Below are 17,234 nucleotides of genomic sequence, written 5' to 3' on the forward strand. Positions count from 1 at the left end.
CAGAATCGATAAAGGTATTCTCAATGAAAATGTTTTATCTCTAACGTTATATGGTTTAATACCATTACCATCCATATTCCATCCTGCTCCTCCCAATTCTTTTGATTCATCTTCACCGTAACACAAGAATGTTTTAACTGTTGATAATAAGCCCACATCTCGTACTACATCAACTTCTTTATTGTTGAGTTCATAGCTTATGCTTTCAAATAAAAACGCTCCAGCGTTATTTGTTAAATAAATATCTCCATTTAAAGCTGGTATATTATTAGGCAAAAGGTCATCAGAGTTAAATTCTCCGTCAATGTCAAGGTAACACTCGGATAATGGTATCATAAGATCTTCTTGATTTATAATGATGTCAATGTCATCATTATTATTAAATGTACGCACTTCAGGGTTGTACGTATGTTCTTCTTCTTTAATTATACTGTGATCTACTTGAGGTCGGTCGAATATTTGAAGTTTTTCTGACATGATATCCTAAAGACTTGAGAATATTTACACTTTGAGACGACAATTGATGTTGTGAAGACACTAATGATGCTTCTTCTTCTTCTGGAAGTGCTTGGAGTGGTGACTGCTGCGATACTGAAGTATAATGTGAAAATCCTCTTCTTTTAAGAATGTTGTATACTAATCCCATAATTACTTCTTTTGAGATTTTAACGCTAGTCTCACCACAATTTCTTGACCGTTAAAATCAATAAAATTATTGTCTTGATCGACTATGTCGAGAGTTATATTGCTAATGAAAGATTTATTAGTGAGCGGTAAATATATTTGATTTGTTGGCTCAATGAAAATTTGCTCTCCTGGATTGACAGTAATAGCGGTTTCGTAGATGGTATGTGATCTTTTACTTTGATAATAGGATCCTGTAACTATATTACATTCCACTCGAATCGTGCTCACTTTTATAATATTTACAGGTAAATCGCTTTCGTGTAAAGTATTTGCAGGTAGCTTTCTACTTGAGTATCCAAGTCTTTTGCCTATACTGTCATTGTGGCTGAAATTAACTCCATATTTACTCTTCAATTCACACTTTAAAGTATTAAGGTTAGGTTTCAGAGAAAAAATTTTTGATCGTTCTTTGTCACTGGTACATTCTGGGCAGAGAAAATTCTGAATATACTGTTCTATTGCATCTATCTCGTAAGCTCCCTTAGGGAAAATGATCTCTCTTTCCTTACTATCACCTTCTTTAAAATAATGAAACTTGTTTGTTCCTTCCTCGATATTTGGAATATTATTCGTGGTTAGAAATCCTATAAGAGCCAATGAGTATTCGTAGTGTGGGTCAAGTTCAATAACAGGATTATACGTAGCACTTAGTCTACTTGTATTACCGACAAGTGAAAACGTCGTATGCATGATGAAGACTGAGGTAGAAAAATGTCGGTCAGGTTACTTTATACCAATTTTATTTTACTAGACAAAAATTGTAAACACAAATGTCCACAATTATATTTTAATTTTTGAAATCTTTTATGATTAAAGTATATTTTACAATTTTTAAAATATTCTATTAGTTCTGGTGGTGGTTTCAAATTACCGTAACTGTCAAAATAATAGACATTTTTTCCAAATTTTTTATAAGCTACCCAGTGAGTGCCTGGACCAAGCGACAAATCCAAATTAACTATGGCTTTTTCATAGTTTCTAGGCCCGGCTGGTGGTAATGAATTTCTCATAAATACACCTCTAAAATTAGAAATTTTTGATAACGAAGCATATTTTCTTACATCCTCATCCGATAAAGGTCTTTTGGGTAGTTCTAGTAAAAGTTTTTTGAGACGTTTTCCAAAAATAAACCGTAACCGTCTTTACGTTTTCGTAAAAATAATCCGCTTCCTTGTTTTCCTATTGCTATAGCTTCCATTGTTTTGTTATGACGTTGTTCTTCGTCCAATTTTTGTTTCGCTTGTTTTGCATCGTTTACCGCTTTGGCTATACCAGCTGCACCTCCAGACAAGGCACCAAGGGCTGATAATCCTCCAAATATCAACGGTAGAAGTGGTAAAAATCCTCCCTGTTTAATTGGAAGGACACGGGGTATTTTAATTCGATTCCGACCTCCTGCTTTTTTTATTGCTAATCGAGCGGTTTTTAGTGCGTTTTGTATAGTGTTGATACCCTCACGACTGTTTTTTTGTATTGATGGGCTCAAAACAGCTCGATGAAAAGTTAGTTTAGATTTTTTTCTTCTTGATAGTGAAGTAGGACTCATGTCGATAGTTTTTTTTTTTGCTTCTTTTTTGTCACTATAATTCGTTAGCTACTTTTTCAATCACTTGTTGTCTAGCACCAAATCACTAGCGATTGTTTGACTATATATAGTTTGAACGATTGCTTGTTAGTTGCGAAGCAGAGTAAACCTCTTCCTTCAACAAACAACATAAAACTGAATTAAAATTGCTACTGAGGAAGCATATATATATATTTTAAATTTCAAAATTAATACTCATTAGTGCAATGCGCATCATAAGACAAGGTACGTGTTTAGAGATTAGAAATCATGATGATGACAATAAAGAATATAAGAGCCTAAGTCATCATATACATCGACAAAAACATGGTGTTTTGTTTCCTCAATCGATACGATCTATCATTTGCGGACCTTCTGGAAGTGGAAAAACAAATATACTACTATCATTATTATTTGATCCGAACGGAGTAAAATTTACAAATGTGTATATCTACTGTAAGTCCCTCTATCAACCCAAATATAAATTACTACAAGAAGTGTTAGAAAGAGTGAAAGGAATTGGATATTACCAGTATGAAGATAACGAACAAGTCATTAACCCCAAAGATGCAAAATCGAATTCAGTTATGATATTTGATGATGTCACTTGTGATAAGCAGGATAATATCAGAAGATATTTTTCTATGGGACGTCATAAGAACATCGATTGTTTTTATTTGTGTCAGACTTATACGAGGATCCCTAAACACTTAATAAGAGATAATGCAAATTTATTAGTGTTGTTAAAACAGGACGAAAGAAATTTGAAACACGTCTATGAAGATCACGTAGGTACCGATATGACTTTTCAAGAGTTTAAAAACGTATGCACTATCTGTTGGAAGGCCAAATATGGATTTCTGGTTATAGATAAAGATTCTGATCTAAACAGTGGTCGATACCGCAAAGGATTTGATCAGTACATTATTCAATAAACAAGTGAGATGCGATAACAGCACCTAATGTTTTGGAAAAAAGATCTGTTTTTCCGAAACAGCATCAGTACAGTTTCTAAAAACAGATGCAGAAGTTTCCTGTTATAGGTTCAGTATAAAATACTGGAGAAGGAAGGGATTGTTGCAGTTTATATTGAACGTTCAATATGGATAAACCTATTTCCAGTGTTCGAAGTGATCGTATTAAACGTCGGATTATTAAAGTGTCGGATGCTATTAGAAAAAAGTATAAAGCTTTAACGCTAGGCATGAAAGAACAAGATGCTGCATTAAGCAAATTATTTACACCAGTTCTTAGTGCTCTTAAGGAAATTTCCACAAAAATTGATGATACGTATAAACACCAACAACAACCACAAAAACTAGGAATTGTTGAAAGGGATAACGAAGCACGAGAGCTATCGACTCCATCTACGAGTAAAAGAGTAAAAACTTATGGTTGCAACCAAAATCAACGAGTAGTGGAATTTTCGTTTTTACCGTCCAGATCAATAAACCAACCGTTAGAATCCAGCAATAATAGAGCAAAAAACGATGAAGAAAGAGAAACAGATGATTCTGTCATGATGAACGATGACGAACAACTGCATCGACAGCAAGACGATGAAGAAACTCTTGATGAAAATTTTGAAAAAGATGTCGAAGAGGACGAAGAAGTGTTTGAATATAAACCTGAAGAAGAAGAGATGAAAACTGAGTATGAAACAGCATCAAAATTAAATCTCTCAGATATTAAACAACCAGAAGTCTTTGAAGATTTTCTTAGTCAATTTCCAGATATATCAAAACCATCTATTATTAAAGTATTAAATGAAGAAAATGATGAAGTTTATGGGCCAAGATACGATCTGGAAACGAATAAATTTCATTTAGGGAATATAACATTAAACATTACCGATAATGGAGATTTTCAAATAAATAATCAACTATTTCCTGCCACTGAAGGACTTTATACATTACTTTTCAGTAAAAATCCCGACAGTGAGACTATCGTCATTAATGATAAAGATCGAAAAATCTACAAGCAAATGTTAGAAATTTCGAATGCTCATAAGAGAGATTACGATCCTGAACAACAGATAAAAGGATCTAGAGGTGAAAAATATCTTCAGCATATACAACCACTATTTTCGAAAACAACAGACAAAAAAAGGTCAAAATCAACTCCACAGATTACTGAATACTTTCCCGAAAAGAAAAGATCTAAACGAATTAATACGAATAACGAATCATCTCCCAGTTTTTCACCAACTTTATCATCGAGTAGAAACACACCACCAACAGCATCGATTATACCAACCAGAACCACATTAATGCGTCAACAACGCACTTATAGTGTACCTAATACTTCAACTCCTACACTTCCTCTGCTAGGAAAAAAGTCTGGTCGTGGTTTGTACAATAACAATTTTGTGACCGAATACGTTTATTATGACGCTTTTGACGAATTAGTAGAGAGATTAAATTTATTACATGCTTCCGTAAAAGCTGGTAATACAACACATATAAATGAAATTCGTTCAATAGAAGAGGAACTACGTGAAGCTGACGTCATCTATTAACATCTAATTAATAATTACAGCATTGATTGCAATGATTTCAGTATCAAAATGCCTAGAGACGTGTTCGGACGTGCTCGTGGAAATAATCTTCTTTCATCTTCTTCAACGGCTGCATTGAAATCAATATTGTTGAAACAACAACAGCAACTTAGTTTTACCAAAGACGGAAATTTAAATTTGGAGAATCATAGAATTTGTAATGTGTCATTACCGTATGATAAAAACGACGTATGTACGAAACAATATACAGATGTGATTAAAGAAGATTTTAATAAAAAAACTGATAACCTTGTTAGTGCACTGAGAGCGTTAAACAAGAACATTGCAGAAGCGGATAAATTGTGGGATAATAAGTTCAATGCGGCAATATCGAATATAGAAAACCAAATTGCTTTACGACAGAAGCGAGTTGATAAAATTGAAGAAACTGTAAGTAATTTTAATTCTGATGTAGAGATTTTAAACAAAAAAGTCGAACTTTTAATAAAGAGTCTCAATAACGAATTAAATGAGCTGAAAACGAAATCGATGAAAAAATTAACTGAACTAACCCAAAAAATTAATACACACGTGAATAGTGAAATAAATCATCGAATCGGAGTTATCAAAGACGAATGGAAAGAGTTGTTAAGTTCAAATGGTAAAGATGTTGATCTATTAAGAGATCGAATAGTAAAACTAGAGCAGTTACATCCTGAACGCAAAAGACTGAAGTCTAGTGAAGAAGCTTCTTCAGTGAGATGAATAAAACCCCTAATACAAACAAGAGAAGACGAGGGCGACCACCTCAAAAACAAAATGTTTTAATTACGGATACAAAGAGGGAAGTGGTCGACGAAATTTTTAAACCAGCACGGAAAACATTTCCTAGAAGACATACAGTAATCAAAGGCTTAGATGACTTGTGGCAGATCGATTTGGCTGATTTACGTTCCTACTCTAGTGAAAATAGTGGATACAAATACATTTTAGTCGTAATTGACTGTTTCTCCAAATTTTTGTGGACTAAATCGCTCAAAACAAAAGGAGCAGAAGAAGTTGTGCAAGCTATGGAGTTCATATTTAAAAGAAGTCGACGACATCCGAGAAATTTACAAAGCGACCAAGGAAAAGAATTTTATAATAATCGTTTCAACAAATTAATGCAAAAATACAAAGTTAATCATTACAGTACATACAGCGTAAAAAAGGCAGCTATCGCGGAAAGAGTCATTCGAACTATTAAATCTAAACTTTTTCCACTGCTAACCTTGAACGCTTCCTATAGATGGTTAAATCATTTAGAACGGGTCACATCTGAATACAACTCATCTATTCATCGTACGACTGGAAAGAAACCAATAGAAATTAACAAATCTAACAAAGGAGAGATAAAAGTATTTAATCGAGGACAGAAAATTGTGCTCAAAAACAAAAAATTTCTACCTGGTGATTTTGTAAGAATCAGCAAAGAAAAATTATTGTTCGAAAAAGGTTACACACCTAACTGGTCTACGGAAATATTTAAAGTTGTGAGAATTAAACAGACTAATCCTGTTACATATCTATTAGAAGATAGCGATGGGCGACCGATAAAAGGATCTTTTTATAATTACGAACTTCAAAAAACTAAATATTCAGACGTATATTTAATCGAAAAAGTAGTACGTCGCAAAGGAGGAAAAATTTTTGTTAAATGGTTGGGTCTTCCACAGGAAAAAAATTCATGGATAAATTTAACCGATATCATGTGATGATTCATTATTTATTACAAAATTCTTATAATAGTTGGAAGATGTTCTGTAGTAGCAGCTATTTCAACGACTGCTTTTACCCCTGAATCAATTTTCTCTTCGTTTTCTGCTTTAACCCATCCTACAGTTTCTAATTCGCTGATATGAGGAAGAAAAATCTAATCCCTTCTCAGAATTATCGAAGACGGAGTTTAAGCTGAAAAGTGAAGGGATTCCCTTTATTGTAAGTATATATTTTTTGATAAAATAAATCTAAACCGATAATTTTTTTCAATTTAGTTTCAACTTTTTTATTATCTTCGCGCGGAAATGTGAGGTTTCATATCTATTGATAAGCGAACCGATAACGATTCAAAAGACGCTTTCAGCGTCGAAAAATTGTACGCAAGTGAAATTTGATAATAATTCACCATCGAAAATACATTTAATGATGAAATGGTCCTTCGCTTATCGCCAATCGAGATGTGATGCTATTTGGCAACAGTACACTAGAGATGGTGAACGATTTCGAAGACGGATACGACAAGTGGAATCTATCTATTTAGAACCTAGATTACAAGTTTAGCATCGAAAGAAAATACATGAAGATCGATTTACGACTCTACAAGAAGAAGAAGACTCCAAAAGTATGGAAGTTGATTATGAAGACTATTAAAAATTATATTAATTCTGCTTCTTAGTTTTTCTTGTTTCTGTTATAGTTTTTGCTTTCATATATATTGTTTTTTATTTTTTTAAATGAATTATGTAAAATGTGTTCATTAGTTAATTAGGCATTAGTTTTGTGCTCTATGGTTTATTTTTGCTTTTATATTTTATATGTTAATTAGATTTAAGATTTGTTTATAATGGATAGCTTTATTTTTTTCAAATGTATTGTAAGTTTATAAATATATAATTGTTTAAATTTTTTGTTTTTGTTACTACTATTTTTCGATAATAATTTTGAATAACAAGTGAGGTTAGAATTAGAGGGACCTTAATAAATGTTAACATTATAATTGAATTTTTAATGTATTCGTCTATAAGCTAGATTGGCCGAGCGGTCTAAGGCGACAGATTTAAGCTCTGTTTCTATTTAAGAGCGTAGGTTCGAATCCTGCATCTAGCATTTTTTATGGATATATAAATTCATATATAAAGATTTCTCAATTTCATTCATTCATTAATAACTTACGCTCTGATGACTATGAAGCAGATGTCATTCATAAATTGTGTGCGAGTGGTGAAATTCGATAATTCGCCACCAAAAATTCATTTAATGGTGAAATGGTCCTTTGCTTATCGTCAATCAAGATGTGGTGCTATATGGCAACAATACGCTAGAGATGGTGAACGATTTCGAAGACGGATACAACAACTGGAATCCATTTTGGAACCTATATTACAAGATTCACATCGAAAGAAAATATATGAAGTTCGATTTAAGGAAAAATGTTAACCTGAGTGGTATTGTTATTACGTGATTAAAAATAAATATTTAAAAAAAAAATGCTTCTGTTTTTGTTACTACTACTATTTTACGATAATAATTTCGTACGAAAAGTGAGGTTAGGTTTAAGCCCTACATTTATTTTAAATTACCCGCCAATTTTTAAACACATGGCCCGATCAGAGGCCTGCGCCCTATCTTGAGACGTAGGGGCCCTCATCTTAAGGCGTAGGGGGCCCCCGGATCTTAAGACACTGGTGTTTGGAGTACAGAACTCCGACCCCCCGACGTAGGGAAATTTTATTTTATGTTACTACTATTTAACGATAATAATTTTAAATAAAAAGTGAGGTTAGATTTAAAGGTCTACATCTTAAGACAGTAGGGTTAAGAGCCCAGAGAGTTTTTGAGTTTAAATTACCCCGCCAAATTTAAAAACGTTAGAAGCCGGCGCCCCCAATTTAAGTCGTATAAGATCGAGGTCAGGCCCCCAGACACCAAAGTTATACGCAAGGGGCCCAGCCCCAGTATTAAGGCTTAGGGGGATTTTATTTTTAATTACCAGTGTCCGGGGGCCCCCGAACAAGCAAGTTAGACAACCAACAATACGACAGGCCAGCGTTATCATCAGTTCGAGATTATTCCTATAATAATTTCGTACGAAAAGTGAGGTTAGATTTTAAGAGATTAGGGTTAGGAGCCCCAATTTTCAAACGTCAGGAGCCCGCGCCCCCAAATTTAAAACGTCAGGAGCCCGCGTCCCCAGATTTAACTCGCATAAGACCGCAGTCAGAACCCCACACACCAAAGCAAGGGGGCCCGAGCCAGGGATTTTCATTTCAGGAGGCGCCGCCGCCGCCGCCCCCCGAACATTAGACAACCAACAATACGACAGGCCAGGCCAGCGTTATCATCAGTTCGAGATTATTCCTACTGTTCAGCGTCGGGCGTGATGGACGTGTGATACAAGAGACTATACAGCACGGCTGACCGATGGGTTCGAATCCATCGTGAGGCAACTGTGCTTTTTTTCACACACAAAAATTCCCGCGCGAAAAGAGACATCTACAGGAACATTCACCAAAGACGCAAACCATAGCAGCGCCGCAGCAAAGACACAAACCGATCGCAGCGCCACCACACGGGAACGACCACTGCGCATCGCTTCTGCGCACCGCGTCACTCATATTTTTACCCTACTCCCACATGGTCCGTGAATCATATTTTTTTTCACAATTTCAAATAATTCTGGATCTTCTTCTGCGTTGGGCAGCTCAGCAGTAATGATATCATCAATTTGAGTTGGAACAATTTTTTCAACCAACCAAATTAAGATATGAGCATGTGGTAGACCTCTTTTCTGCCATTCGATGGAATACATCCAACAGCGAGTTTCTCCATATATATGGTTCTTAGTGATGAGATCCATAAAACGTATCAATTTTTGTTTGAAAACTCTCGCTGTGAGGTCATGCCGATCAGATCGTTGTTGGCCAGGCAAAAGTAAATCTTTGATTTCACACCAAGATGGATTACATGTGAACGTGATGAAAAGATCTGGACGTCCATATCTGCGAACATATGTCAGAGAATCCTGAGCATATTCTTGCATATGTCTTGGACTTCCAGTATAGGAAGCTGGAAGTATAACCGTTTGTCCAATATTACCAATTGTTCCATCATTCGCGATTGCATCTCGCAAATGAATATAATCTTCGACTCGAAGCTTCGATTGATTGTAACGAATGTAATTGAGTCGTTCGCTTTCGACTTTGGCGTACATATCAACGATGAATTGTTGAAAAACATGACGACACTTTAAGATATGGTTGGATTGTTCGGCTCGAATCATGATGCGATATGCATAAAAATCCATACAACTGACTTTTTTCGTTGTCGCAGCACCTGTGACGGGATGAGTTTGATACAATTCGAGATGATAACCGTCTTCTCCTCGCGGAAATAGAATTGGATATTGAAGTGCGTCGTACGATCGATGTGTTTCAGCAATACGTTGCTTGGTTTGATTTCGCCTGCTGATAACAATATCTCGCCGAATAATTTCTGTACCGACAATTACAGCTGCTACCTCAGGGGCTATTGGAGCATTGAAGCGTCTTTCATGCTCATTCGATGGGGTTTTGTCTGCTCTGATAATGAGTTTGAAGTCATCCGCTCTTACATTCTCCAATGCGGATTTGAAATCTCGGACCAAACAGTTGTGCTCGTGGAATAATGCTCGTAATTCAGCAATAATCTTTCGATCTGTTGCTATACTAAATGCGCATCGTCGATCAATCTCCTTCTCCACATTGTCCATGAAATAAATTTGCAAAAATTGCGGATCTTCTTTGGATACTGGAAGGAGTGAACCAATCTGATGACACTTGTCCTTGCACTTTAAATGTGGGCATAAAATTATTATATCTCACAATATTCGTCGCTCCAAACGATGTCATCTGAAAGCATGAGTTGTATTTCCGAATATGCTGTAGAAAGTGTTTGGACTCCCGAGTAACTCCAGCAACGTAAGTGAGCAGTGGTTCTGGTGGTTCAGTCAGTGGTGGCAAATTGATTTTGCCATTGGAGCAACACATGCCAGGCGCTTCTTTTTGAAACTTCAAAGCGCGACAGTGTAGACACAATTTAGTCATCGGACCAATGACAACATCGCGATGCATTTTGTAGTCATAGTCTTTATCGTAATTGAACGCTGCTTTCTTGAGATCGATTCTTGTTCTTGATCGAGTCTGCCGTGAGCGTTCTGCTTCACGTCGTGTGTCTCGCTCTTCTGGTGTTGTAGAAGCTCTTGACGCAGACGCTCTTGCTCGAAGATCTTCAACACGTACGTCATGCTGTTGTGATGTTTCGGCAGCTCTTGACGTAGAAGCTCGCACCCGCAGGTTTTCAATTCGTGAGTCTCGCTCTTCGGGTGTTTCGGCAATTCTTGAAGTAGAGGCCCTGATCCGATCAGTTTCCAGTCGTGCGTTTCGTATTTCAAAGGTTTCACCAGCTCTACTGGCTGCCACTTGCTGCGCATGTCTGGTTGATCTTCCAATGTTTGATTTTTTGGGTGGCATTTTCAATAATCTCCAGTAATTAGACAGATGACTCGTCTACCAACGAAAACAATGTTGTCATAATGTTGTCATTGATGCAGCTGATTCTCGAATTTCATAATGCTTTGACAGGTACAGAATCAGCCAACGCGATCTATGTTTCAGCAGCTCTACTGGCTGCCAGTTGCTGCGATGTCTGGTTGATCTTCCAATGTTTGATTTTTTGGGTGGCATTTTCAATAATCTTTAGTAATTCACTCTTTGTTATTACTGAGGATTGTAGACAGTGAACATCACTAATTATTTTCTTTTGCGGTCAATACGATTTTTGTTGTAATACCAACGAAAACAATGTTGTCATTGGTGCCGCCATATATCTAATACTTGCTAACTCTTCAGAAGTAACATAGAAACGGTGTTCACGGACAAAGGGAGACGGAAGATATTGTTTTCTGTCTAGAAAAGTACTGAGGGTCTGTGCGCACGTACACAAAATAGAAGCGAACGTATGAAATGTCAAAACACATCTAGTCACGTTATCGACTAAAAATCAAGCAAGTACGAGTACATGAGCAGTACTGTTTGGTACTATAGAGAGACAAAGAGATCCGATATATTGCTCTGCCGTTGTGTTTTCGGACTTTTTTGAGGCCTGATAGCAATATAGTAGTATTAGATATATGGATGCCGCTGGAAAATATTCTCCATGGTTAAATACCAACGTATATCAATTTTCATGAGGATCGGTTGATTGGTACAGAAGTTGATGTGTTGCAGCGCCATCTAGTGGCGAGTTACAGCAAAATGGATAGGGCGAAAATATTCTCCATAGTCAAATGGCAACGTGTACCAATTTTTTGTTGACAAAGGCACATTTTTCCAGAAAATTCCCTCAGTATCACGAATCTGCCCGTATTTTCCCCATATCTTCTCTAATAACGAAGAACACAGAGTTCATATACAAGAATTCAAGATTAGTCAAATCTAACTAAATATCAGTCACTTATTCTGATCCATACCTCTCCTAACTGTGTTATTTTAGTCAGATATCAATATTTCCTCGAAGGAACACACAAATTCTTGTAAAATATATAACTTGACGCAAAAGAAACTCAAAATTTTTAGGAATATACATGTTTAAAATAGTTTATTATTCCGGTGCATCCACGATTTTTGGCAAAAATTTAAAGTTGGTCTGAACGAGTTGACAAAGGCAATTCTTCCAGAAAATTCCATCAGAATCACGAATCTGAACGCGTTTTCCCCATATCTTCTCTAAAAACGAAGAACACAGAGTTTATATCCAAGAATTCAAGGTTAGTCAAATCTAAGTAAATATCAGTCATTTATTCCGATCCCTACCTCTCCTAACTGTGTCATTTTAGTCAGATATCAATATTCCCTCGAAGGAATACACAAATTCTTGTAAATTATATAACTTGACGCAGAAGAAACTCAAAATTTTTAGGAATATACATGTTTAAAATAGTTCAATATCCCGGCGCATCCATCATTTTTTGGAAAAAAATTAAAGTTGGTCTAAACGAGTTGACAAAGGCACATTTTTTAAGAAAATTCCGTTAGAATCACGAATTTACTCATACTTTTCCCCTATCTTCTCTAATAACCAAGAACACAGAATTTATATCCAAGAATTCAAGGTTAGTCAAATCTAAGTAAATATACAAATTTCTTGTAAAACATATAAATCGACGCGGAAGAATCTCAAAATTTTTAGAAATATACAAGTTTAAAATAGATCATTATCCCAGCGCATCCACCATTTTTGGCAAAAATTAAACTGGGTCTAAACTAGTTGACAAAGGCACATTCTTAAAGAAAATTCTCTCAGAATCACGAATCTGGTCTTATATTTCCCCAGTCGTCTCTAATAACGAAGAACACAAAGTTTATATCAAGCTTAGTCAAATCTAACGAAATATCGGACATTTATTCTGATTCATATGTCTGCTGACTTTGTTATTTTAGTCATATAGCAACATTTCTTCGAAGAAATACACAAATTCTTGTAAAATATATAGCTGGACACCGAAGAATTTGAAAATTTTTCGGAATATACATGTTAAAAGTGGTCAGTTATATCTGGGCATCCACTATTTTTCACAAAAAAATTTAAAGTTGGTCCCAACGGTTTGACAAAGGCACGTTCTTAAAGTACGTTCCCTCAGGACCACGCTTATTTTTTCCTTATCTTCTTAAAAAACCAAGAACATTCATAGTTCTTGACATTGTTATTTTATTTAGATATCAACATTTATTCGAAGAAATACACAAATTTCTGTGAAATACATAACTTGACGAGGAAGAGTCCCAAAATTTTTCGGAATATACATATTTAAAATATGTAGTTGGTTGTCCCGGCGCATCCACCATTTTTCACAAAAAATTTAAAGTTGGTCTAAACGATTTGACAAAATCTCATTTAAAAATAAAATGGTAGGATCACGAATTTGCGCTTATTTTTCCCAATTGACAAAGAACACGGAGTTTTTATGCAAGAATTCAAAGTTAGTCAAATCTAACTAAATATCGGTCATTTATTCTGATTCGCATGTGTCTTAGTTCCATTATTATAGTCAGATATCAACATTTGTTCAAAGAAACATACAATTTCTTCTGAAATATATACCTTATATAGTAGTTACTAAGATAAGACTGGTTTTGCCTCTATTAATCTTGTAAATCTTGTTAAATTTCAAAAGTGTTAAGTTGCAAATTCCCATGGTAACGAGTTAAATTCCTAAATCTGTTTTATACTACTTCAATTTTGGCGATTCTATAAATTTTACAATTTTTGGGTTTCCCAATTTTTCGATTCGATTCGTTTTTTCTTCTTGTCAATTTTTCGATTTACTAATTTTTGTCGATTTTTAAGTTTCTCGATTTTTAATTTTTCAATGTTTGAATCTTTCCTTCCTTCAGTGTTTCGATTTGCAATTTTTCGAATTTCCATTTTTTGACTTTACAATGTCTCGATTTTTGAGTTTTCTGATTTTTCAATTTTTTTTATTTTTTAGTTTTCGATTTTAAAATTTTCCCATTTTTCAATTTGTCGATGCTTAATTTCGACCTTACAATTTTGACTATTCTACAATTTTCGGATTTCCCAAGTTTTCAATTCGACTCGTTTTTTCTTCTTTCTAATTTTTTCGATTCATTAATTTATTTTTGGCGATTTGAAGTTTTTCGGTTTTTAGTTTTCAATGTTTAAATTTTTCGTTTCTTTAGTGCTTCGATTGGCAATTTTTCGATTTTCCACTTTTTCGGTTTTCAGTTTCTCGATTTTTCGATTTTTCGTTTCTTCAATTTTTGAGTTGCAATTTTTCTAGTTTTCATTTTATTTACATATGTAATAATAATTACAGTTACAGTTTTTCGACTTTACAATTTTGGCGTTTCTATAAATTTTACAATTTTTGGGATTCCCAATTTTTCGATTTGATTTGCTTTTTCTTCTTGCCTTTTTTTTTCGATTCACTATTTTTTGTCGATTTTTAAGTTTTTCAGTTTTGGGTTTTTTCCATGTTTGAATGTTTCCTTTCTGTAGTGTTTCGATTTGCAATTTTTCAAATTTCCACTTTTTTGATTTTACAATTTTTGGATTTTTGAGTTTTTTGATTTTTCAATTTTTTTTTATTTTTTAGTTTTCGATTTTTAGTTCCTCACTTGGATTTTAGAATTGTTCCATTTTTCAACTATTGGATTATAAAACTTCATCATTTATTCGATTTTTAATTTTTCAATTTGTGGATGTTTAATTTCGACTTTACAATTTTGATGATTCCACAATTTTCGGGTTTTCCAAGTTTTCAATTCGACTCGTTTTTTATTCTTTCCAATTTTTTCGATTCATTAATTTTTGTCGATTTTAATTGTTTCAATCTTTCCTTTCTTCAGTGCTCCAATTTGCAATTTTTAAAATTTTTTGATGTTTCAGTGTTATAGTTTTTCGATTTTACAATTTTGACGATTCTATAAATTTTAAATTCTACAGATTTTGGGTTTTCCAATTTTTCGATTTGATTCGCTTTTTCTTCTTGCCAATTTTTTCTATTCACTAATTTTTATCGATTTTCCAGTTTTTCATTTTCCAGTTTTTCGAATTAAAAAATGGAAAAATTGCCTAATTTATAAAATTGAAAATTAAAAAATTAGAAAACGAAAAACTATAAAATTAAAATTTTGAATAATTTAAAATTTGGAAAACAAGTAGTTGAAAAATTGAAGAAACGAAAAATTGGTTTTAATCAGAATAAATTGCCTCATATTAATTTTTTTGAGTCACGCTGTATAAGTAATTCTAAAATCTGAGTGCATTGAGAAGCCACAATTATAGAGTCATAATATTTTGTATATTTCAGAGAGGATTTATTAGGCAACACGTCATCAATACTTATATAACTCGATGTTGAAAATTTTGATTTTTTTAGAACATACATGTACATTGGTTCTAGCGCAACTTGTGCCAAATTTGGACATTAGATTTTACGGTCTTCGTCTGACAGTCTGATGGAATGTGGTCCAATTGTTGTACCTTCAACAGTATTTCACAGACGGGGTGCTGATTAACCATATGAGTCATCGCATCTTTGCAAATGAAATCACCTTCATAAATCGTCTTGCAGGCGGAAAGATCCTTTAAGCGACCGTATTGCATCCTGGTTGTGCTTATTAAGAGGTAGGGATAGTCTGTGTCGATGTATGAGAACGTGGATGAGGAGTTCTTATCAAGAGAAGGCAATAGAATTAGGTGATACAAATGAAAGGTTTCTTCCGAAATTAAGGGTATTTGTATAATGTAGATTAGAATATCTCTAGCAAAAACAACTGAGAGTCTACATATTGAGAAATATTTATGAATATGCTCCTGATCATCAGATGGTATTGGGAAATTCAGATGCAAAAGAGAACTGGCTTTCATAAGCTCATCGCGTAAATTAGTAGGTGAAATAACTGATGGATGTAGAATATTATTCCGAGAAAATCATATTGAGGAAATTATAACGTCATATTCTTCGTTTAATTCATGATCCACAATTGACTCCGAATAAGTTAATGCATTAATGTCCTTTGTGGCATTTTCTGAAAACTGATTAAATTTATTTATGTTATCATTTAATCGTTGTTCGTTTAGTTTCAAAGATTGAACTAACTTAAAAAAATTAAGTTTTAGTAAGTCAAAATGATATTTTGCGAATTTACTTGATTTAATCCCGACTTTAACAGTGTGATTTTTGTTTACTTCTACTATTTATAGTTGGGTTGAAGCTTCCGATTCAGATTCCGTTTTTTTCTTTATTTAAAACATAAACCAAGTCGTTGACTTGAAATTCCTTTGGATGTACATCTCTATCATAATAGATTTTTGATTTTTCTTTAGATTTAAGAATGTTTTCGAGAGCTATTTCAAAGGATCTATTTAATTTCAATTTGAGATTTTTAGAACAATCTTCATAAGAATATCTGAATTCAGGTTTACTAGTTAACTAATTTGGTATAGCTGCTTTGTGTCCAAAAACTAATTCGTATGGTGTAAATGAAGTACTAACGTGAATATGGGTGTTATATATAAAAATACCCAAGGGAATATATTCATTCCAGTCAGTCTGATTTTGATTTATGTAATGCTTTAAATATTCGTTTAATGTTGAATGAGATCTTTCTAGACAACCATTTGATTTTGGATTATAATAACTAGTTAAAATGTGTTTTATCATGAATAATTTATTTACTTCGTTTACTATATTTGACACAAAATCGAGAGAAAGAAGACTTTCAGACAAACCAAAAATGGTTGTACTCTTTAATAAACATTCAGCTATAGTTTCAGCTTCGTGGTTTGGTGTACAAACGACAAATGAATATTTTCTTAGATCATCTTACATTGTAATAATAAAACGATCACCATTTTCCGTAATAGGTAACGACTACATCAATAGCTATTTTCTTAAATGGTTTCGAAGAAGTAATCACCATAGGGGACTTTGAAGAGTGACGAGTTTTTTTTTTATACGCTTGCATGTTCTAGAGTAGCCCGAATGACCTGAGATAGATGAATTATAGTATTCTTCCAGAATTCTACAAATTTCATCCTTCGTCTTAGGACATACTCTTTCTTTGTCAATTAAAGTGATTTTGATATTTGAGTCCGAAAACAAGAAGTGCAACATTTCGTTGATCATACTTAGTTTGAAATATGGATTATAGTTTAAAGGATTGA

Source organism: Zophobas morio, unplaced genomic scaffold (assembly GCF_036711695.1).
Source record: "Zophobas morio isolate AGI-343-1 ecotype UQ-CSIRO unplaced genomic scaffold, CSIRO_AGI_Zmor_V1 ptg000016l, whole genome shotgun sequence".
NCBI classification, from domain to species: Eukaryota; Metazoa; Arthropoda; class Insecta; order Coleoptera; family Tenebrionidae; genus Zophobas; species Zophobas morio.